Source organism: Protopterus annectens, chromosome 13.part0 (genome assembly GCF_019279795.1).
Source record: "Protopterus annectens isolate FY-2018-M chromosome 13.part0, PAN1.0, whole genome shotgun sequence".
Lineage (NCBI taxonomy): Eukaryota > Metazoa > Chordata > Ceratodontiformes > Protopteridae > Protopterus > Protopterus annectens.
Genome location: NC_056747.1, coordinates 1098609074 through 1098631239, shown reverse-complemented (window position 1 = coordinate 1098631239; position 22166 = coordinate 1098609074). Strand labels below are relative to the sequence as shown.

Genomic DNA, 22166 nt, shown 5'->3' with positions numbered 1-22166 from the left:
CTCCCAAGAGGTAGAAGGGCCGCCTCGAATGCCTCCAAGAACACAGACTCGTCCGAAGAAGCCTTGGGGCAGACCACCCCCTGATCCTTAACATCTCCATGATGTCTCCAAATGAGTTGTCCTCAGGGGTGACCTAGGGAGCCTTCCCTTCATCCAAGTCCGTGTCTTCAGTGACGGACTCAGGGGAGTCCACGTGCCTCCTCTTGCACTTACGCTCGAGGTACTTCATCGGGGGGGCTGTCGGAGGACTACTCTTCAGCAGTCGGATGTTCCAAGGGAACCACTTGGGACATCGAGGCGGGCTGTCCCTGGGACCGCTGGTGGGGCCTGGCCCAACTGCAATGGAGTGCGGGATGGAACCGTGGCAGGGACCGGGGTCCGGATGTCCTCGACAGTGCCCTTTCCATAACGCTGAAAGCCGAGGGAGCCAGCTTCTAAGCCCGAGCCGGACCCTACCGGATCCGACGTGCGGATCGGAGTCGGAGCGAAACCGCCGGATCCGAGACCGTGTGCTCCGACCTGGACGGAGCCGAAGACACCAGCTCCCTCGATCCGAGGCTCGCCTCGGCTCCGAGAGGTCGGGTCCGACGTACCCGAAGCACTCAAGGGATGGGACGGATCCGAGGTGCGCCGACCTATCGGATCCGACCCACCCCCGGATCCAAATCTGCACTGTGCCGATAGCTCCGAACCCGTGGTATGGGTCGGAGAAGGAGCTAAGGGGGCGAAAAAAGGGGTCGAAGCCCCTCCCGGCTGGGGGGGGCTAGGAGCACTCCCATTTGCATTTGGGCCTGGATGAATTTCCTCATCATCCGGTCCATATCAGCTTCGCTCATGGAAAAGGTTGATCTAGAGGAGGCCACCGAAGCGGACCTAGAGAGCCGCCTCGGTGACCTCCTGGAAGAGCTAGCCTCCTCCCCTGCGGGTCCAGGAGAGAACCGAGGGGAGTGGAGCCGAGGAGGAGGAAAGCTAGAAGGCACAGGGGAGGCCGCTTAGACGGAGGAGAACTGGAAGTTTCGGCTCTCCTCTTGTGGTGCTTCTCCCTGTGCCTCTCCTTCTGTCTTTCCTTAGAAGAATCCTTCCTCCGGCAATTTTGAGGGAGGTTGAGTCCCAGCCGGAGGGGAGAACTCACAGCAACAGGTTGCTGAGTGGAAGGAGCAGAGGCAAGCGGTATCTGGGGTAAAAGACCCGCCAGCACCAACCGACCTCCGTTCCCTCAAAGCCCGGGGGTTGAACCCTGCACAAATGGTACAACCAGATGACAGGTGTTCAACCCCCAAGATGACCGAGTGTGGCCCTCTGCTGGGGATAGCTTATGGCCACACTCGGTACATTTTGAAAACATAGCCTTATGGGCTTCCGACATAGTAACCCTAAGGCCTAACACACACAACACACAAACACTACGCAAAACCCGATAAAATTAAACAAAAAGAGAGAGGAAAGCCTAAACACACTCAACACTAACTGAAACAAGAAAGAAATTAAAGATTTTGAAAAACTTTTTAGTCAAAACTTATCTCTATCTTTCACCAACGCCAGGAGCTCAGGAATTCCGTAGCTACTTGAAAAGCGGCAAACGAAATCTGAGGTCAGTCAGGGCTTGGCAAGGGGTTATGGGTAAGAGGGAGGAGCTAGGAGCTCGGAGCCTAAGCTTTTGAATTGCCGGCTCGGATCCGAGGTCGGATCCGATACCCACAGGTTGCAGACGAATGAAGTCTGCCTACTTCAGATCCACCGGTTCCACTGACGCCTCTAAAGAACCGGCGTCCGGTTCGGACGACTCCTCTAACCTAGGTTTAACTGCCTTGTCCTTGCGCTTCTTTGAGGAAGCCGGCGTCGGAGCATCCGACGGCATATTGTAATTGCACCGCTTCCCAAAGACCAACCTGGCACAATCCAACCTACGCTTTATAGTGCGTTTATTGAACCTAGCACAAAAGCGACACCCAACAACGTCGTGCTCAGGTCCCAAACAAGGTATACACAAATTATGGTAATCCCTATGCGGTATCTGTTTCCCACAAGAAATACAGTTATTCACTTTTTCTGACATCCGTAAACCACTGAGGCAAGAAAAACCAAAATATTCCCAACGGGGTACTTAACCAACTCTGACTTCGGTCTGAAACTCCGAATTCGAAAAATTTCAGAACGCCGAACGGCACTTGCAACACTGCTTCTGCACTGGACCATGCGGCAAAAAAGACTGAGGATATGACGTCGGTCATGCGCATTTGTACCCTGACGTTCTGATGTCAGTCAAATGCGCCTTGACCGACGTCAGCCTTATACTCTGATATTCGGGCCGACCGGGGGACAGCGGACTACCCCAAGTGTTAGGACTGCAGCAATGTGAGATGAAGAACATCATCCCAGGCTGCGTTCTACATGAACTACAGAATGAACTGGCACCCACCTAAGCACCATGTTCAATCATAGCCTCACCTCAGGCTTTGTGCCCACTGAATGGTGCACAGCGACGGTTATCCCACTCCACAAAGGGGGAGCCACCATGGACCCTGGGAACTACCACCCCATTAGCCTAATGAGCCTGGTCCGCAAGGCCATGGAACGCATCATCATCATGGAACTTATAAACAAAGACATTGATAATCTCCAAACTCTGGACCCCACCCAGTTCGGGTTCATAAAAGGCAGATGAGGTCTCCTAAACCTGACTGACTTCTTTGAAGCAGTCACCCAAAGCCGTAGAAGAGGGTAAGGTGGTTCACACAGCCTATCTAGATCTCACCAAGGCTTTTGACACCACCCCCCACTCTGGAATTACAGATAAACTCACTAAACTAGGTATAAATCCCTATGTCACAAGATGCGTTGCCAACTGGCTCACTGACAGAAACCACACTGTTAAAGTAGCAGACTCCAAATCTGACTTCAGACCAGTGACATGTGGAGTGCCACAGGGTTCAGTCCTGGGTCCTCTCCTGTTTGTTATCTACTTTCCTGAAGTACAGGCTAACACAGAAGATCTTTGGCTAACGAAGTTCGCAGATGACTGCAAGCTAGGAGCCATAACAAACTCCTAACAATGTGGACATCCTACAAAAGGGCCTCACTGAGACAGATGCCTAGTGTCAAAGCCATGGCCTCAAGCTCACTGCCAAAAAGTGTATGTTATCCCCTTTGGCAAAAACTCTGTACCCATGAGCTACCACATAGGTGGTAGACTTAACACCGAAAGTGTGATAAGAGACCTTGGGACACAGGTGGACAGTAGTCTCTCCCTTTGATAATCAAATCACCACAGCAGTCAGAAAATCCTTCTACGTGGCACACCTCATCACAAAAGGTTTCTCATCCAGGGAAAAAAAAAGAGGTCATTGTTCCCCACTACTTGTCACTCATTAGACCCATTATAGAGTACAACGCCTCTTTTGGTATGTACTTCACAAAACATCTACAACTGGAAAGGCCGGAGAAATACCTGACAAAGAGGATTACTGGCCTCAAACAGATGCCCTACGCAGACAGTCTCAAAAAACACCAGCTTTACTCCAACGCATATCACCTACTCAGAGGTGATCTCTGCCTAACATACAAAGCTATGTCAAACCCAGAGCTGTTGGACATGCTCCACTTAAAGAAATCCCAATCCCTCTGAGCTACATGCTCTAGGGACCTAAACCTTGTCACCACAATAAACAGAACATGCTGGAGGGATAGATTCCTGTCCCACAGACTTCCCATACTCTGGTACAAGCTACCTATCTATATCAAACAAAGCTCCTCATTAGCACTTAAAAAAAAATCTTTATGACTGGATGGGAAATAGGAAATTCACCCCGGGGATTACCTCTGTGGCTCTGCTCAACAGGGGCACAGGAAAATAATTTTCTTGGGTGGCAAAAGTTAGGGTACCTTTTTGGCTAGGCTTGTATAGACCCTAAGGCCGACAGCCTAGTACCTACCTATGAATATCTAAACTACAAAGTTATGCAAGTCCACACACACATTAAGACATACAAATACATACATATATACACAAACATTCAATGCAGACAGACTGACATATAAATAGAAATAAACACAGACAAGTACACTTGATCAATTACAACCACTGTTAGTGAGCACACTACATGTTTGTCGCATATAAAAAAAAAAATCATATAATCCAAGGTACTGCAGCTCTCGCCCTCCTGCCCCACCCCCTTTAATGTCCCTGGTTTTGTCCATAGTCCTGCTTTCGGTACTAATCATCTACTGAAATTATCAGGATTAAAGTAAATAATGTGAGAAATTAGAAAATGTAGTCAGCACACTCCCCCCACCCCCAATCCTCCATTTCACCATCACACACAAATACGTCAGTTAGTCTATATAGCCAGTTATTAGGAGTTTATAACATTGTGCTGATTGAATGCCTGACCCCTTAGATCCAGTGTACTCGAAATGACATGGTTGCAAATGAAGAGAGAGACCAGACATATTTGCAGGTTTGAATATGTGCTGAAAAACTGAATTAAGGCTTAGTCCATACTTTGCGCTCATGGGATTGTTAGAAATTGGAAGATTTAAGGGAAAACAAAACTCTCGCATACAAACACGCAGCAAAGTGCTGTTGAGTAAGAGTAAAAAAAAAAAAAAGCGATAGCTTTTTTTTTTTTTTTTCTTTTTTTATATATAGAGCTTCACAGCAGTTTAATATGCTGCCATGAAGGAGCAAACTAGTTTTTCACTGGGCATTACCTTACATTAACACCCAGGATATGTACCCAAAGAGTGGCGTACAGCAACAGTGGTTCCTCTCCACAAAGGTGGTGCCTCAACGGATCCTGGAAACTATCGCCCCATAAGCCTGACTAGCTTGGTCTGCAAAGCTATGGAAAGGATCATCATGGACCTCATAAATAAAGATATTGGGGACCTACAAACACTGGATCCTACCCAGTTTGGCTTTGTTAAGGGCAGATCCTGCCTCTTAAACCTGGTCGATTTCTTTGAAACAGTCACCAAGGCCATTGACGAGGGGAAGGTGGTCCACACAGCCTACTTGGACCTCGCAAAAGCCTTCGATACAATACCCCACTCAGGCATTGTAGATAAGCTCACCAGCTTAAATATAAATCCCTATGTCAATAGATGGGTTGCAAACTGGCTCAAGGACAGAACCCACATGGTTAGAATTGCTGGAGCCATGTCAGACTCCAAACCAGTTACAAGTGGCGTCCCACAAGGCTCAGTCCTGGGACCTCTCTTGCTCGGTACATATTTCTCGGCGGTACAGGCCAACACGGAAGGACTGTGGCTGACCAAGTTCGCAGATGACTGCAAACTGGGCGCCATAATCAACTCTCCAGCAGACACAAACATCCTCCAAAAGGGCCTCATAGAAACAGACAACTGGTGCCAGAGCCATGGCCTCAAGCTAAACGCCAAAAGGTGTATAGTCATCCCCTTTGGCAAAAACAAAGTGCCCAAAAATTACCACATAGGTGGTAATCCATTAAGTACAGAAGAAGTCATTAGGGACCTGGGGACCCAAGTTGATAGCAATCTCTCATTTGACAACCACGTGGCCAAAGTGGTTAGAAAAACATTTTATATAGCACACCTAATGATGAAGGGATTCACATCTAGATCAGGGGAGGTAATCGTACCTCTTTACTCATCCCTCATCAGGCCCATAATTGAGTACAATGCCCCTTTTGGGATGTACCTTACCAGACACCTGCAGCAACTGGAAAGACCCCAAAAGTACCTCACCAAGAGGATCAAAGGGCTCAAACAGATGCCATATGCTGCCCGGTTAAAGAAACTCCAGCTCTACTCAGTGGCATACCGCCTGCTCAGAGGCGATCTGTGCCTGACGTATAAAGCCATGTCCAACCCGGAATTAATGGACATGCTGCACCTCAGAAAATCCAAATCCCATCGAGCTACGCGCTCGAGAGACTTGAACCTCAGCACTGAAATAAATAGGACATGCTGGAGGGACAGATTCATAACCCAGAGACTCCCTTCACCCTGGAATAAAATCCCAGTCCAGGTTAGGCAGAGTCCCACATTGACTCTCTTCAAGAGGAATCTTGATGAGTGGATGGGAGATCGTAGGTTTACCCCGGCTATCACTTCTGTGTCACTGTTAGACAGAGGCACAGTATACTAACCTCAAAAAAGGCATAGCAAAATTAATTTAAAATGGGTGGCGAAAGCCAAACACACTCTGGCTAGGCTTATAAATGCCCTAGGGCAGATAGCCTAGTATGAACCTATGAAACTATAAGAATGCACATTCTCCAATTAGCATGGCAATCTACAGGTCGTCCATTCTCTAAACAATAAGGACTGGACAGATGCACCCATTTTAAGAAATTTGGTGAAAAACATCTATTCTCACTTTTACTGACCACTACTAAGAGCGACAACGTATATTTTTGTCCTAGCAATCAGAATCTCCCTTTAAATTCTTAAGTTATTTGCTGAACATGGCCCAGAGCAAAGCCTTACCCTTAATGGAAGTTTTAACTAAAAGGATGTTATGTTAGACAAAAATGGATTAAAAACTGAACTACTTAATATTAATAATAAAAGGTAGATGTCTAAATTCCGTGCTGTAACTGAGCAAGATGTCTAAGAGGAGGAATTCTTTGCTGTAAAGTGTTGGTTGAAAGGTAAGCTGTCACAAGTAGCATACTTGTACTCACATACACCATCCCAAATCACAGTAATGCATAAGCAACACATTATATTCCTGTCAGAAAACTCCTTTCCCAAAAACGCAAGTCTAATGAAAAAAAATGATGATGGGTACATTGTCACATACTGTAGAGAAGCACCAACATATCCTGTAATAATCTCTGCCCTTACACAACATTTCATAACACTAAACTTTTCACTGAATAAAACAAACTTTACATAGGTGTAACATTTTCTCTCTAAAAGAATCTCCAAATAAGCTAACAGCTAAAAACAGCAGTCCCTGACAGGAAACTTCCAATAACAAAAAAAATACCAGGCTTGAATTCTTAAAAGGAGAAATACTGCAAAAAGACCCATTTTAAAAATGTCACTTTTTTTTTCCTTTGAAAGGGCAATATTCTAATTAGGATTCCCCACTGGGGATTTATCTGCCAGAAACAAAGCTGAAGGCCAGCTACTCTTCATAGGTTCATAGGTTCATACTAGGCTATCTGCCCGAGGGCATTTATAAGCCTAGCCCATAGTTTTGTGGCTTACGCCACCCCTTTAGTTTGGAGAAACTATGCCCATTATTTTGTTGTGCCTCCGTCGAGCAGTGACACTGAGGTAACCCCTGGGGTGTATCTGCGATCTCCCATCCATTGGTCAAGATTCCTCTTGAACAAGGCCAGCGAGGTGCTCTGCCTCACATAAACCGGGATTTTGTTCCACAGCATAGGGAGTCTTTGGGTGATGAATCTATCCCTCCAGCACGCCCTATTAATAACCGTGTCGAGGTTTAAGTCTCCCGCCCTTGTGGCTCTGAGGGATCTAGATTTTTTGAGATGAAGCATGTTCATCAAATCTGGGTTTGACATGGCCTTGTATGTCAGGCATAGGTCACCTCTGAGCAAGCGGTAAGCAACTGAATATAACTGGAGTTCTTTCAGTCGGGCAGCATAAGACAGATTTTTGAGACCCTTTATCCTTTTGGTGAGGAACTTTTGTGGCCTCTCCAGCTGCTGCAAGTGTCGGGTCAGATACATTCCGAAAGGGGCATTGTACTCGATCATTGGTCTGATGAGTGATGAGTATAGGGAGACTATGACTTCCCTTGATCTAGATGTGAATCCCTTCATGATAAGGTGGGCAATGTAGAAGGTCTTCCTAACTACTTTAGCAATATGAGTGTCGAATGAAAGGCTACTGTCAACCTGGGTTCCCAGGTCCCTAATAACTTCTTCTGTGTTCAGGGATTGCCACCTATATGGTAGCTAGGGGTAACCTTATTTTTCCCGAAGGGTATGACTATGCATTTCTTGGCATTTAACTTTAGGCCATGGCTCTGGCACCAGTTATCCGCTTCTGTGAGACCCTTCTGAAGGATATCTGTGTCGGATGTGTTTTCAACTACGGCCCAGTTTGCAGTCATCTGCAAACTTTGTCAGCCATAACCCTCCTGTGTTTGCTTGTACTTCAGAAAAGTAGATGCCAAACAAGAGTGGGCCCAGGACTGAGCCCTGTGGGACACCACTTGTGACAGGCTTTGAGTCTGACATGGCGCCAGCAACTCTGACCCTGTGGGTTCTGTCACTCAGCCAGTTTGCAACCCATCTTGTAATGTATGGGTTTACATTTAAGTTGATGAGTTTTTCAATGATACCCGAGTGAGGTATTGTATCAAAAGCCTTCGCCAGGTCTAGGTAGGCTGTATGGACTGCCTTTCCTCATCAATGGCCTTGGTGACTGTTTCAAAAGTCAACCAAGTTTAGAAGGCATGATCTGCCTTTGACAAAGCCAAACTGGGTTGGATCCAAAGTCTGCAAGTTCCCTATGTCTTTATTTATGAGATCCATTACGATCCTCTCCATGGCTTTGCAGATAAGGCTTGTCAAGCTAATGGGACGGTAATTTCCAGGGTCGGTGGAGGCACCGCTTTGTGGAGTGGGACCACAGTCGCCAGCGCCACTCCCTGCACGATCCGGAGGTGAGACTAAGATTAAACAGCTGTCCTAACTGTGGGTTTAATTCCTCGTTGAGTTCATGGAGCACACAGCCGGGGACACCATCAGGTCCCATGGATGCTGTGTTCTTTGCCTTGGAGAGCAGTTCTCACCTGGGCGTTAGAGATGTTTGGGGGCTACAATCATTTGGTATAGATATCTCCTTTAGGGAGCGGGAGAAGTTTGCACTGAACCTTTCAGCCAGTATGTTGGCAATGTCTGTAGGATCAGTAATCTTCACATCATTTTGAACTAATTCTGAGCATATCTGGGAGTTTCCTCCTAGGTTTCTGACATAGCTAAAGAATGCCTTATGGTTGTCTTTAGAGTCCTTAGCTATTTTTTTCTCAAAATTAGCTTTGGATGATTTTATGAGAGCTCTTAGCTTTTTACTTATAGTGATCAGCGGTGTCTTACCTTTTAAGGATTTTGCTCTATCTTGTAGTAGCTTTCTCCTTTTGTTGTAGAGTTTGTTTATGGCTGGGGTCCACCAGACTGGACGCTTGCCTTTGGTACAAAGAGTCTTTGTTTTGCTTGGGATTGCCTGATCCATGCAGCCCTGCAGGTGCTGGTAGAAGGCATTTGTAAGTGATTCAGCTTGTGAAGCTTAGGAACTGCTTCTTCATGAGGTGACAAACTACTGAATTATTTTTAATTCACTTATCCTTTGTTGACCAGGTTAGTTCCACAAGGCTAGTTGGCCTCTCTTCAGAGGAGACTCGAGGTGGCATTTAGACTACTAAGGGGGACCTTGGCTATGACATCGAGGAACTTCCCTACCCTTTTTCAATAGGTGCCACAATCTTTTACATCCACCTGAGCTAGCACCAACTAAAGCAGATGGAACCTCAGTTTTAACATCTCTTCTAAAATACAACACATTTAGGAGTGCAGCAACACTCCTCCCCCATGCTGCAATACAGTGTCATCAAGTCACCTACCCACTGCAAGTACAGAAACCACAGTCTTACATGCCAAACCAAAGAAGTGTGCAGGGGGGGAGGGGGCATTAGGGCTTGTGGCTCAGAAACCCTTACAGCAGAATTAAAGGGACACTAGAAGAAAAGCTTTGCATTTGGAAAACCAAAGACATGCAAAAACCTCTGGTTCTGAAATGGCTGGGTAAGCTTCTCCTAGACAGAATTAAGGTTCCCAAGAGAGGAAGGGAACAGCCCTCCTGGGTAGGTTCAAATGAAGGACATCAAGGAGAAAAGTACAGTTTTGTACCTACCATAAATGTAGATGTCCGATAGGTATGCATCTGCAGTCATAACATATGGGTTGTCCTGCCTCAGGCAGCCCTTCGGTCGGCCGGATTCCAAAGTCTGGGTCTGGCCTCAGCTGATGTTGCACTTTCCCCGACGTCAGAGCGTCTGGGGTATAAAAGCATCAGCCGACGCCATTTTCCTCAGTTTTTCTTGCCCCAGATGCCAGGTGCCCTCTAGGAAGGTTAAATTTGGAGAAATGCAATAGAATTCCAAACATTTGCAAATTGTAGATATATATATACAAGTATATACAAACAAATACACCATAATAGATTCCCCCAGCTAGCTGAAAGAGGGGTAAACACCCTAGGAATACCACAGAGGGGTAGGAGGGAGGGTAAACCTGACTGCAGATGCATACCTATCGGACATCTACATTTATGGTAGGTACAAAACTGTACTATGTCCTTCAAGGATGCATCTGCAGTCATAACATATGGGTAGAATACCATAGCTAATCTGGGGGAGGAGGCACTAAGAAAAGGATAGTGTAGTTAAGATCCCCTGCAGGACTGCAGTAGCAAAGCCTGCTCTGGATCTGGAGTATAAAAGGTAGATTGTAATGTTTGGTAAATGTATGCACGGAGCTCCAAGTAGCAGCTTCTAAAATGTCCTTGGTAGCCACCCCTCGTAGGAAGGCTGTAGTGGTGGCCGTGGCCCTTGTGGAATGAGACCTGATGTTTGCAGGGACTGACTTTCCATGAAAGGAGTAACAAAATCGAATGCAATTTCCTATCCATTTTGAAATTGTCCGTTTGGAAATTGCTTTTCCTTGCACCCCAGCAGCATATGCTACCAATAGTTGGTCAGTTTTTCTGCTACTTTTAGTTCTGTCCAAGTAGTAGCGTAGTTGTCTGTGTATATCCAGGGTGTGCAGAAGTTTTTCCCCTCTATTCTGTGGATTTGGGAAGAACGTAGGCAAGTGAATAGCTTGGTTCAAGGATACCCTAGATACCACCTTTGGCATAAAAGTAGGATTAGTTCTTAGTGTAACTCTGTCCTGATGGAAGATAAGAAATGGCTGTACTGCCATTAATGCTTGTAACTCAGATACTCTTCTTGCCGAAGTTATTGCCAGAAGGAATGCAGTTTTCCAAGACAGAAACTGGAGATCCGCTGATGCTGCTGGTTCAAAGGGAGGAAGTGTTAGTTTCTCCAAGACAAAGTTGAGATCCCAAGCAGTTAAAGGGGGTTTTCTTGGAGGTTTGATATTTTTGATCCCTCTCAGAAATTGCTTGAGTAGAGGGTGTGAGAAGATAGGTGGTTCCAAATTGTATTCTGCTGAAATTGCTGAGGCATGAATCTTAATGGAAGAATAGGAAAGGCGATTGTGGAACAGTTCTGCTAAGTATTCCAGAATATGGGTCATGTTTGCCACTGTCACATCTAATGCTTTTGATGTGTTCCAGATGAAAAATCTTTTCCATTTAGCCGAGTATGTCTTCCTTGTGGAAGGCTGGCGAGCTTCCATGATTATGTCCTTCACTGTCTGTGATAAAACATCTTGTTTTGGTTTTAAGGGATTTTCCAGGCAGTTAGCTGCAATGTTTTTAAGCTGGGATGCATGATCTTGAAATTGTTCTGCGTCAGAAGAAGAGGCCATAGGGGGAGAGGCCATGGTTTTGCCTGTGACATGCTCCTCAATAGTGGATACCAGTGTTGCCTTGGCCAGTCTGGAGCTATCAGAATCACTCTTGGCTGTTCCTCCGTGATCTTCAGTAGAACCTTGTACATTAAAGGGAGAGGTGGGAAGGCATATACTTTTAGAGCTTTCCAGCTGAAAGAGAGAGAGTCCACCCTCCATGCTTGTGGGTGATATGTCCTTGAGCAGAATGTCTTCAGTTGATGGTTGAGGGGGGGATGCGAATAGATCTATCTCCGGCGTTCCCCATGCCTTTGTTATGAGTTGGAAGATGTCTGGGTGCAGCATCCATTCGTGTGCATCCCTGGTAGTTCTGCTTAAGCTGTCTGCCAGTGTATTTTCCTTTCCTGGCACGAACTGGGACTGCAGTTGGACATTGGAGTGTCAGGCACAACTCCCATAGATTCATAGCCAGCCGGCATAGAGGGTAGGAGTGTGTGCCTCCCTGCTTGTTTATGTACCACATGACCGTGGTGTTGTCTGTCCTTATTAACAGGTGGCCTTGATGGAGGAAGGGCTTGAAAGCCTCGATTGCATGCATCACTGCCAGCATTTCCTTTTGGTTTATGTGCATGTGCATTTGTCTTTGAGACCATAGGCCTTGGATACATTTGTCCTCCATGTGTGCTCCCCATCCTCGGTCTGAAGCGCCCGTGGTGATGGTTTGTTTTGTTTTTTGGTTTGTTGAAAGGCAACCCTCTGTTGGACTGGCAGGCCTGAGCCCACCACAGGAATTCCTTTTGAAGGCAAGGAATGATTGGTATCAAAGTTTCCAAACTGTGACTGTGTTGAGACCATACACTCCTTAGATACCATTGTAATTTTCTCATATGCAGCCTGGCCTGTGGTATCAGAATTATGCAGGATGCCATGTAACCCAGGGCCTGCAGGATTTTCCTTGCAGTAAGCTGAGCTTGTCTTGTCAGATTCATGAAGTAATCTGGAAGTTGTTTTTGTTTTTCTTCTGTGAGAAAGGCCATTTGGGTGGTTGTGTCTAGATCCGCACCCAGAAAGGTTATCCTTTGGGATGGAACCAGTCTTGACTTTTGGATGTTGACTGTGTATCCCAATGCCTGTAGTAGGCGGATGGCATATGCCAAGTCTTTTATCAAATTTACCTTGTTGTCCGCTTGTATAAGGCAGTCGTCCAGATAGGGGTAGATTTGAATCCCCTGATGTCTGCAGTGTGCAATTACGGATGCCAGGCATTTCGTGAATACTCTGGGCGCAGTAGATAAGCCAAAGGGCAATGCTGAGAATTGATAATGCTCTGATCCTGCAAGAAATCTGAGGTGTCTTCTGCAGTTTGGTCGAATAGGGACGTGCAGGTATGCCTCCTTGAGATCTAGAGTCACCAGCCAAGACTCCTTGTCCAACATGGGAAGAAGTCGCTGTAGGGTCAGCATCTTGAATTTTGGCACAATGAGGAAAGTATTCAGTGCGGACAGGTCGAGAATAGGCCTCCATTGATTTTCTTTTCTTGGTACAAGGAATAGTCTGGAGTAAAATCCTTGGCCTTGTTCTGAAAGTGGTACTTTTTCTATGGCTTTCATTTGAAGCAAGTTGTTGATCTGCTTTAAAGCCTCTGCCCTCTGATTTGGTGGTAGGTTTGGCATTCCGTTTCTTTTTGGCAAAGTGTGGAAGTGGAACCTGTATCCTTTGTCTATTATTTGCAATGTCCATGTGTCCCTTGTAATATAATGCCAATTTTTTGAGAATAAAGCAAGCTTTCCGCCCAAGGGTGCTTCCAGTTGAGCCCTGGTGGGCGGAATCAGAGTAAAGTCATTGAGCCTGTCCTGGAGTAGTAGTAGTTGTTGTTGCTGCTGTTGCACTAGCTCTCTTGTTGGCAGGTTGCCACTGACTGCCTCTGTAAGAGGCCCCTAGACTGGCCTCTGCCTCTGGGGCGTCTGTTCCTGCCTCTCTGGGCTCTGTCCGAGTCTGGAAAGGACCAATTCTTAGTAGGCCAGTTTCTGCTAAATCTCGGTGGTTGCACTTGTAGGAAATCCTTAACTGTTTGCACAGATTTTGCCTTTTCTTCATACTTCTTTAAAACCTCCTGAGCAGAGGAGCCAAATAAATTTTGTTTCTCCATTGGAGCATCCAGGAGTTTAGCTTTAACATGGTCTGGCAAAGATTGTTCCTTCAGCCAGGCATGCCTACGAATAACTGCCCCAGTCATAGCTGACCTAAATGAAGCCTCCAATGCATCATAATTAGAAGTTATGTACCTACCATAATGTTCCATGTTAGTTGTCTTCTCTCGCCTTCTTTCTTGCTGGATGGTTCGGAGCCGATCCTCTGCTCCGACTCGGCACTTGCTAAGCTTGAGAACTCCTTTTACCAGCTCGAGGCAACCCTATATCCCATGATGCAAGGCGAGTACCTCAGATCTCGTTTGGTAGCTATAATACCCTGCTAAAAAAATACTATTCCCAAAGGAAGAGCAAAGACTAGCCTAGAAGAACTAGGCAAAAAGTTCTTAAGATAGACTCTTTCTACTGAAGACTCAGGAGAGTGAAAACCTGAGAAAGAGAAGCCCTGCAAGATCTGTCCAGGCCAGGGGGAAGGAGGGAGGGACGCAAGAAAGAAAGCGAGAGAAGACAACTAACATGGAACGTTATGGTAGGTACATAACTTCTAAATGTTAAGTTGTCAATCTCGCCTTCATTCTTGCTGGATGGGACCGTCCTAGCACCTGTATCCTGGGTGGCTCAATGGAACAGACTCTTGAGAACTGTGGAACCAAACCTGGCTCTGTCCCTGGAGGCCAAATCTAATTTATAATGAGAGACAAAGGTATGAGGAGTGGCCCAAGTAGCTGCTGCACAAATGGTATCAATGGGTAGCCTATCCTGAAAAGCTGTAGATGTGGACAGGCTCCTGGTTGAATGCGCTTTCGGTTTTGAGGGTAGTGGCTTGCCTCTGAGCGAATACACATGAGAAATGGTAGAAGACAACCATCTGGATAAGGTCACTTTCGAAACTGAGAGACCTTTCCTGTTTTCTGCATAGGAAACAAATAATTGATCAGATTTCCTGAATTGTTTAGTTCTATGCAAATAATATCTGAGTGGACGATGGACATCCAAAAAATGAAGTTTTTGTTCAGCTCTGTCCGAATAATTAGGGAAAAAAAACTGGTAGATCAATGGATTGATTAATATTAGTTTGAGAAACAACTTTGGGCAGAACAGATGGATTAGTTCTTAAGGATACCCTATCCTTGTGAAAAACTAAGTATGGGGAACGGATACAGAGGGCTTGTAGTTCAGATACCCTTCTTGCTGAAGTGACAGCCACCAAGAATATTGTTTTCCAGGTCAGCAACTTTAACGAGCATGAAGCAGACGGTTCGAAGGGGGGAAAAATCAAGGATGCTAACATCAAATTCAGATCCCATTGTGGAGGAGGATGTTTTACTGGAGGCTTTAGGAGAAAAACACCTCTCAGAAAAGCTTTGCACAGTCTGTGCGACATTATGTTATGATCTTGCAAGCCAACATGACATTTAGAAATTGCTGCCAGTTGGACTTTAACTGTCGATGAAGAAGATCCTGACTGAAAAACTTCAGCCAGAAAATCCAGAATTGAATGTACCGGCACAGTAAAGGGATCAATGTGTCTGGAGTTTGCCCATAGGGAAAAACGTCGCCACTTGCTAGCATAAACCATTCTGGTGGACGACTTTAAGGAAGCTATTATGATATCTCTAACAGGGTCAGAGATCATAGGAAGCCTGGCTAGGGAAGGAAGTGGAGCAACCAAGCAGTGAGGTTGAGAGAACGAATGGCCCGGTGCTGCTGACCCGTCTGAAGATCTGGAACTGGGTCCAGATGCCAAGGCTGCACCAGGAGATGACGATGTAGGGACGGAAACCAAATTTGTCGAGGCCATAAAGGGGCAATGAGAATCAACTTGGCTCTCAATACGGTAGCTTTCTGAATGACCTGTGGAATTAGAGGGAATGGGGGAAAAGCGTACAGAAGTCCCCGGGGCCAATCCTGGGTTAGAGAGTCTCTCATGGGATGGCCTGGTAGGGGAAAGAGAGTGAAGAAGTCCAGGCATTTGCTGTTTTGGGGTGTAGCAAAAAGGTCGCAACAAGGGGTGCCCCACTTCTGAAAAATCTCGTCCACTATCGATTGCTTGAGAGACCACTCGTGAGGCATGAGAATAGTTCTGCTCAGTCTGTCCGCTAAGAGGTTGGACCTGCCGGGGATGTGCGTTGCTATCAGAAACTGAAGAGAGGAGATTGCCCATTGCCAAAGTCTGAGAGCTTCTCGACAAGGGATAGGACCTGGTCCCGCCCTGTTTGTTGATGTACCAGACTACAGACATGTTGTCCGTTTGAACTGTAATAGTCCCCGAGGGAAGAAAGTCGTTGAGGGCTTGCAACGTTAAAAGCACGGCTCTCATCTCCAGGACATTTATGTGCAGATGGTATTCTGTGGGTTGCCAAGTCCCATGGACCATCCTGCCCTGATAATGCCCCCCCCACCCGATCAGAGAGGCATCTGTAGTGACTGTGGCAACCGGAGTTGGGGGAACAAACGGTCGGCCCTGATGGAGCAGAGGAGAAGACATCCACCAGGTTAGATGAGTCTTGCACGATTGTGTAACCAGAATTTCGTGCCTCATGTGTAGGTTCTGGAATGACCACTGAGTGAATAACATCCACTGCAGAAGACGCATGTGGAAGCGAGCTAATGGTAGAAGTACAATGGCCGCAGCCATAAGACCTAGAACCTTCAGAACCAATCTTGCTCTGACCTTGTTGCTCAGTAATATGATCCGAACGTATTTTTGGATGTCCAGAATTCTCTGATTTGTTAGTCTGGCTAACATGCTGACGGTGTTTAGCTCTGCGCCTATAAAGGTGATAGATTGGCAAGGCAGCAGAGAAGATTTTTCGAAATTCACTGAGATTCCCAACTGATTGCAGATCTGCAGAGTGTAGTCTCTGCATTGGAGTAGCTGATGCTTGGTGGTGGCGGAGAGGAGCCAGTCGTCTAAATACGGAAACACCTGGAATCCTTGACGTCTCAGATGAGCCGTAACCACTGCCATGCATTTGGTAAACACTCTGGGGGCTGAAGTGAGGCCAAAGGGCAGGGCTCTGAATTGATAATGACTGGTCCCCAGCCGAAAGCGGAGAAACCTCCTGTAGCGTCTGTGTATCTTTATGTGATAGTACGCGTCCTGAAGGTCTATCGAGCACATCCAGTTGTCCTTGCCCAAAAAGGGCAGAATGGACTGAAGCGTGACCATCCGGAATCTTGCCTTTCTGACAAATCTGTTTAGATTGCTCAGGTCTAAAATCGGTCTCCAATCTCCCGTCCTTTTGGGGACCAAAAAGAATCTTGAGTAGATGCCGGATCCTACTTGGTCTGTTGGAACTAATTGGACGGCTCTTTTTTCTAGGAGCTTTGAGACCTCCTGTTTTGCCAAATCCCTTTGACCGGGTTAGATGTCTGGAAGGGATTGGTGAGGTACGGGATACCTTCGAAAGGGATTTTGTAACCCTCGGATATGATCGACTGTACCCATATGTCTTGTGAGAGGGAACGCCAGGCTAATGGGTACAGCGATATCCTTCCCCTGACTGCCTCCAAGGGTGGACAGTCGGGCAACACCTCAGGGATGCTGAAAGGGTTTGTCAGGAAGAGGCTCCCTGCTACCCTGATTCTGGGGACCCCCCCTGCCTCTAGAGCGGCATCTGTTATTGTTACCCCCTCTGCCTCTGGGGGTAAACTGACCACGTGTGTCCGGCGTAACTCCTTGGGCTATACGGAACCACATCTTTCCTCCTTTCTGACCTTTGGGGTAGGGTCTTGAAGGAGTGGAAAAATGGACTCCTACGGCAGAAAGGGTTTTGCCGTCTTGTTCACACCTGGTCAAGGTCTCCTTCACCTGCGGTCCGAACAAAGCCGAACCGTCAAAGGGGGTATTGGTGAAGGACGCCTTGAAGGGGTCCACGAAATTACAAAGCCGCATCCAGGCCTGACGCCTAAGTGCCACTCCTGTGCCCGCAGCTCTACTCGCTCCATCGGCCGCGTAGGCTATGAGCCGCATGGAGGAGTTGGTTAAAGAATTTAGGATTGCTAGCTGTGAGGCAATCTTGTCCTGAGCCCCAGCAGCTGAAGGATCCTGAACTACCTCACCTAGTTCCTTGAGAATGTCTCTCTGAAGTCTGGTGAAGTGACAAAGGTAGTTCAGCGAACGCATAGCAAAGGTCGCTGAAGAAAACATCCGCTTGCCATACCTATCCATGGTCCAAGAGTCTTTGTTAGGAAGATGGACAGGCATGGAAGGATCCGCAAGTTCCTTCTTGGTGGCCGCCGCCACCACCATAGCATCCACAGAGACGCCCTTAGAAAGAAACTGCTTGTCTGAAGGGGCCGTAATAAATTTGGATGGCCTCCTGGGGACAGGTTCCACAGAATCCGGGGCTGCCCACGCCTTCCGAGCCACTACCTGCATGAGTGGGTCGAAAGGCGGAGACACCCAGGAGGTGGAGGGTCGAGATCCAAACGCCTCCAGGTATACAGACTCATCCTCGGAGGGGTCAATGGAAGGCCAGTTCCCCCTCTGTTTGAGGAGTTCCAGGATGTCTGAAAAGGAGACATCCTCAGAGGGGGACCGGGGGGAACCCTCCGACTCATCTAAGTCGGTATCCGATGTGGTAGACTCAGGGGAGTCTGTGTGTTTCCTCTTACACGTCCTCTTGCGCGGGGGTTCCCCTGCGGGATCAGGAGAAACCTCGGAAGAGGAAGTCATTCCCAATGGGGAAACCTGGGGCGATGGATCCCTGGGCCTGGGAGCAAGAGACTGGCAAGAGACATCAACAGGCACCGAAGAGGGAGGAGCTAAAGGAATGGACCGTTGACCTGGCTCAGGTGCCAGGACACTCCTCATCACCTCAAAGGCTCCTCTCCCAGGGAGACCAGAAGACTCCTGCTTCGAAGAGACAGGAATTCCCGGCTCCACTAAAAAAGAAGGCTCCGAGGCCGATGTCGGTGCCGAGCTCTCCAAAGCCGAAGCTCCGAGAAGGAGAGCGGGGTCGGACAAGGGTCCGATGCCACTAGCCCCCTCGGAGCCGACTAGGGAAACTCGACGACCGGATCCCTCCAAGGAAGGTCTCATGGAGGAGATCGGAGCCGAAGACGACGGAGCCGAAAGGGGATGTATCGGCCCTGGCGCCGACACGGTCACTGTCCCGAAAAGCTCCGAACTCTGGAGGAGAGTCGGAGGAGGAAGTTCAAGGGGAAGAGCAATAGCCGAAGTCTGTTGAGACGGGCTATGAAGCATTTGGGCTAGTGCCTGTGACTTCAACAGCCTGCTTACCACCCTCTCTAAATCGTGGTCTGACAGCCTGGAAGATCTCGAAGATCGGGTCCGATGACTCCGTTCCGATAAAAGAGTAGACCTCGGAGCCGAGCGAATAGACTCCAGAGAAGGGGACCGAGATCTCTTCCTGGACGGAGCCATCGGAGCAGACGACCTCTCGGTTCCAGATGGAGCCAAAGACTTATCGGCTCCGATGCTGGATAACACCTCGGCACCGGCCGGTGCCGACAAGGCAACTGGAGACTGTGTGTCGGAGCCGGAAGGAACCGACACTACAATATCAGTGGTAGAAAGATCGGCTCCAGCCGGAGCCGATCTCGACTCTGAAGGAGTCGGAGCCACCGGGGAAGGCTTAACAACCGAAGCCTGAACCTTAGGTGGCTTGGAAGGTTTACCCGACCCGGTCTTTGTTGGTGAACCTTCTGGCTTTAATAAGCCACGGAGGATCAACTTGTTCCTCCTCTCCTGCAGGACTCTCTGGCTAAAGGAGTGGCATATAGCACAGGAGTCCTGCAGGTGTAAAGGCCCCAGGCAGTAAACACAAGAAGTGTGACCGTCTGTCAGAGACATCTTCTGACAGCACGAGTCACACTTCTTGAAGCATGAGACCTTTCCTTCTTTAGACATGGTCTAAGAAAAAGAAAACACACACTCAACAAAATTTACACAATTAACCCCAAAACACACACAAACTGACAGGGATTAATGAACTGGGAGGCTTAGGCCTAACAGAGAAAAATAAATTTTTACCCAAATGAACGGAATATAGGGTGGGAACTATAGCTATAGCTACACACACTAGTTTGGAAACTTAACCAAAAAGAAAAAGGGAGAATTACCCCTAACTAACTGCTGAAAATTGAAACTCACCTGAGCTGGCAAAAAAAGAGAGACCTCTTCGCGAAGCGGCAAACGAGATCTGAGGTAGTCTCGCCTTGCATCATGGGATATAGGGTTGCCTCGAGCTGGTAAAAGGAGTTCTCAAGCTTAGCAAGTGCCGAGCCGGAGCCGAGGATCGGCTCCGAACCATCCAGCAAGAATGAAGGCGAGATTGACAACTTAACATCCACACTTTAAGAAATGATTACTAACCTGCTGTGAGTTGTGTACCAAATCCTGAAGGGATTTATGGTCAAGGGGCTCAGGAGAAGAAAGCTTCTTGTTCATTTCATCTAACAAATACTCTTGGGTACTGTATCATATGAAATTGACAATTTAGAGCCCCGACGGAAAGAGTTGCAGAGGTATATACCTTCTTTCCCCATCTCTCTAAAGCTCTAGACTCTCTTTCAGAAAGTAGAGGATTTTTGGCAGTGGCAGCCGCAAACCCTTTAGGGCCCAGAGTAATAGTTTCTGGGTCGGCAGAAGGGGCTTTATACAGATGGAAATGAGAATCCGGGACCCTGTAGTATCTATCAGGTTTGGCAGGGGCCGGGGGGAAGAGTATCAGGGGCTGAACTGACATCATTGTACACATCATCAATTACATTCAAAACAGGAGGTATAGCTAAGGGCCTATGCTGAGGCAAATGTAAAAAGGTCCTTAATCTTTTTCTAGAATCAGAGAATTCCTGACCTTGCCATTGAGAATGCTCTCTCATGGAATGTAGAGTCTCACCAAAGGAAAACTCTTCAGGAGGGGAGGCCAAAGGGATAGATTCTTCAGCATCAGAATCCTCATAGGGCGAATAAGCCTCCTCCTGGTGGTCTGACAACTCAGAACCATCCGTGGACTCATCTGAAGAGTGTGGGTCAGAAGGCTCAGTCCTGGGCCTTTTGTCTGGTGGAGGGTGAGAGGCCCTGTCCGGGTGAGGTTGTGAACCTCTAATTAAAGAAATAAGGTCCTCTGCAAGGCTGAGGATCTGAGTACTAGAGGAAGGCCTCTGGGAGGTAGTCTTGGGAGGCAAAGCCTTAGAAAGTTTAGCAGCTTTAGTCCTGGAGAAGGCCTTAATGGACATGGAAGCAGGGGGCCTAGCTGCCCCACGTGCAGGAGTAGATATGTCCAAAGGAATGGTGTCGGACATATCCTGGACACTGGTTTCGGTAGGTAGCCGACTCAGCCGGGCCTCCCGGCCGCGGTGGTCGGTTGAGTGGATTCGGATGAAGGAATCTCCGAGGACTCTGTTTCGGCCGAAACAGAGACACTCGCGGTATGCTTTACAGCGGTTTCAGCCGAAATCACGGGCCGCGAGTGTCGGTCCTTGTCCTTCCGTTTTTTCACTAAATGTGATGTCGGAGTCTCCGACGGCATTTTATATGCAAAACTAGCCCCAAAAAATTCCTCCGCAAACTCCGACCGACGTCTAAGAGTTCGTCGGTTGAAGGAAGCACAGGCTGAACAGGACGATACGTCGTGGTCTGGTCCTAAGCAAGGAAGGCAGTAGGAATGGAAATCCTTATGAGGTATTTGTTTCCCACAAGTTAAACAATTATTTACTTTATCTGACATCGGCTGAGGCAAGAAAGAGTCCCCAACGGGGTACTTAGCTTTTTCGAAGTTTTCGGTAGCTGAAATCACTGGATCTGACCGACCGGCACTTGCGAACAGCTTCTGCTTCGGGCACCGCGCGGCAAGAAAGACTGAGGAAAATGGCGTCGGCTGATGCTTTTATACCCCAGACGCTCTGACGTCGGGGAAAGTGCGACATCAGCCGAGGCCAGACCCAGACTTTGGAATCCGGCCGACCGAAGGGCTGCCTGAGGCAGGACAACCCATATTGTTATGACTGCAGATGCATCCTTGAAGGACATCTGCTTCACCTCAATTCTAGAAAGTAGGGATGATCAAAGGATATACATGCAGAAATGGCCATAAATGTGCCTTGATAGACGAACAGGCTAAACTAGCTTTTAAGAACTCGCAAAAGTATTAAAGAATGGTGGGAATCCCAGTCTGAATGGGATTTCTCCATTTTTGAGACATCGGATATGTATTCAAATAGAAGATTCTCCAATACCTTCTAGCTGGTTTTCCTCACCTCCTGAAGAACCTAAAGCATGTCCTCACACAACAGCGTCTAAAAAGGATTAAAATTCTATCACTGACCATGTCCAGTTGCGGGCAAGGTAACTGCAACAACACAGAGAACTCTATTATGTAAGTCCACTCTGTGGGGTAGCCTGCGATGATGACCCCTAACCAGATGAAGATGCTGCCTAGGCCAAATCTTCAGGATTAGGGGAAGTAGAGGGAAAGCATAAAGGAACTCCCCTTCCAATGAAAAATCATGGTGCCCATTCTCCAAGCCTAAAGACAAGAAGTCCTGG

The 22166-nt window shown here is 47.5% G+C and overlaps 1 protein-coding gene across 3 annotated transcripts in view; it reads right to left on the bottom strand.

The window, feature by feature from the left end:
- Positions 1 to 22166, bottom strand: part of LOC122788129 (speckle-type POZ protein) — a 1772079-nt gene that overhangs the window by 1664292 nt on the left and 85621 nt on the right. The window lies entirely within an intron of this gene.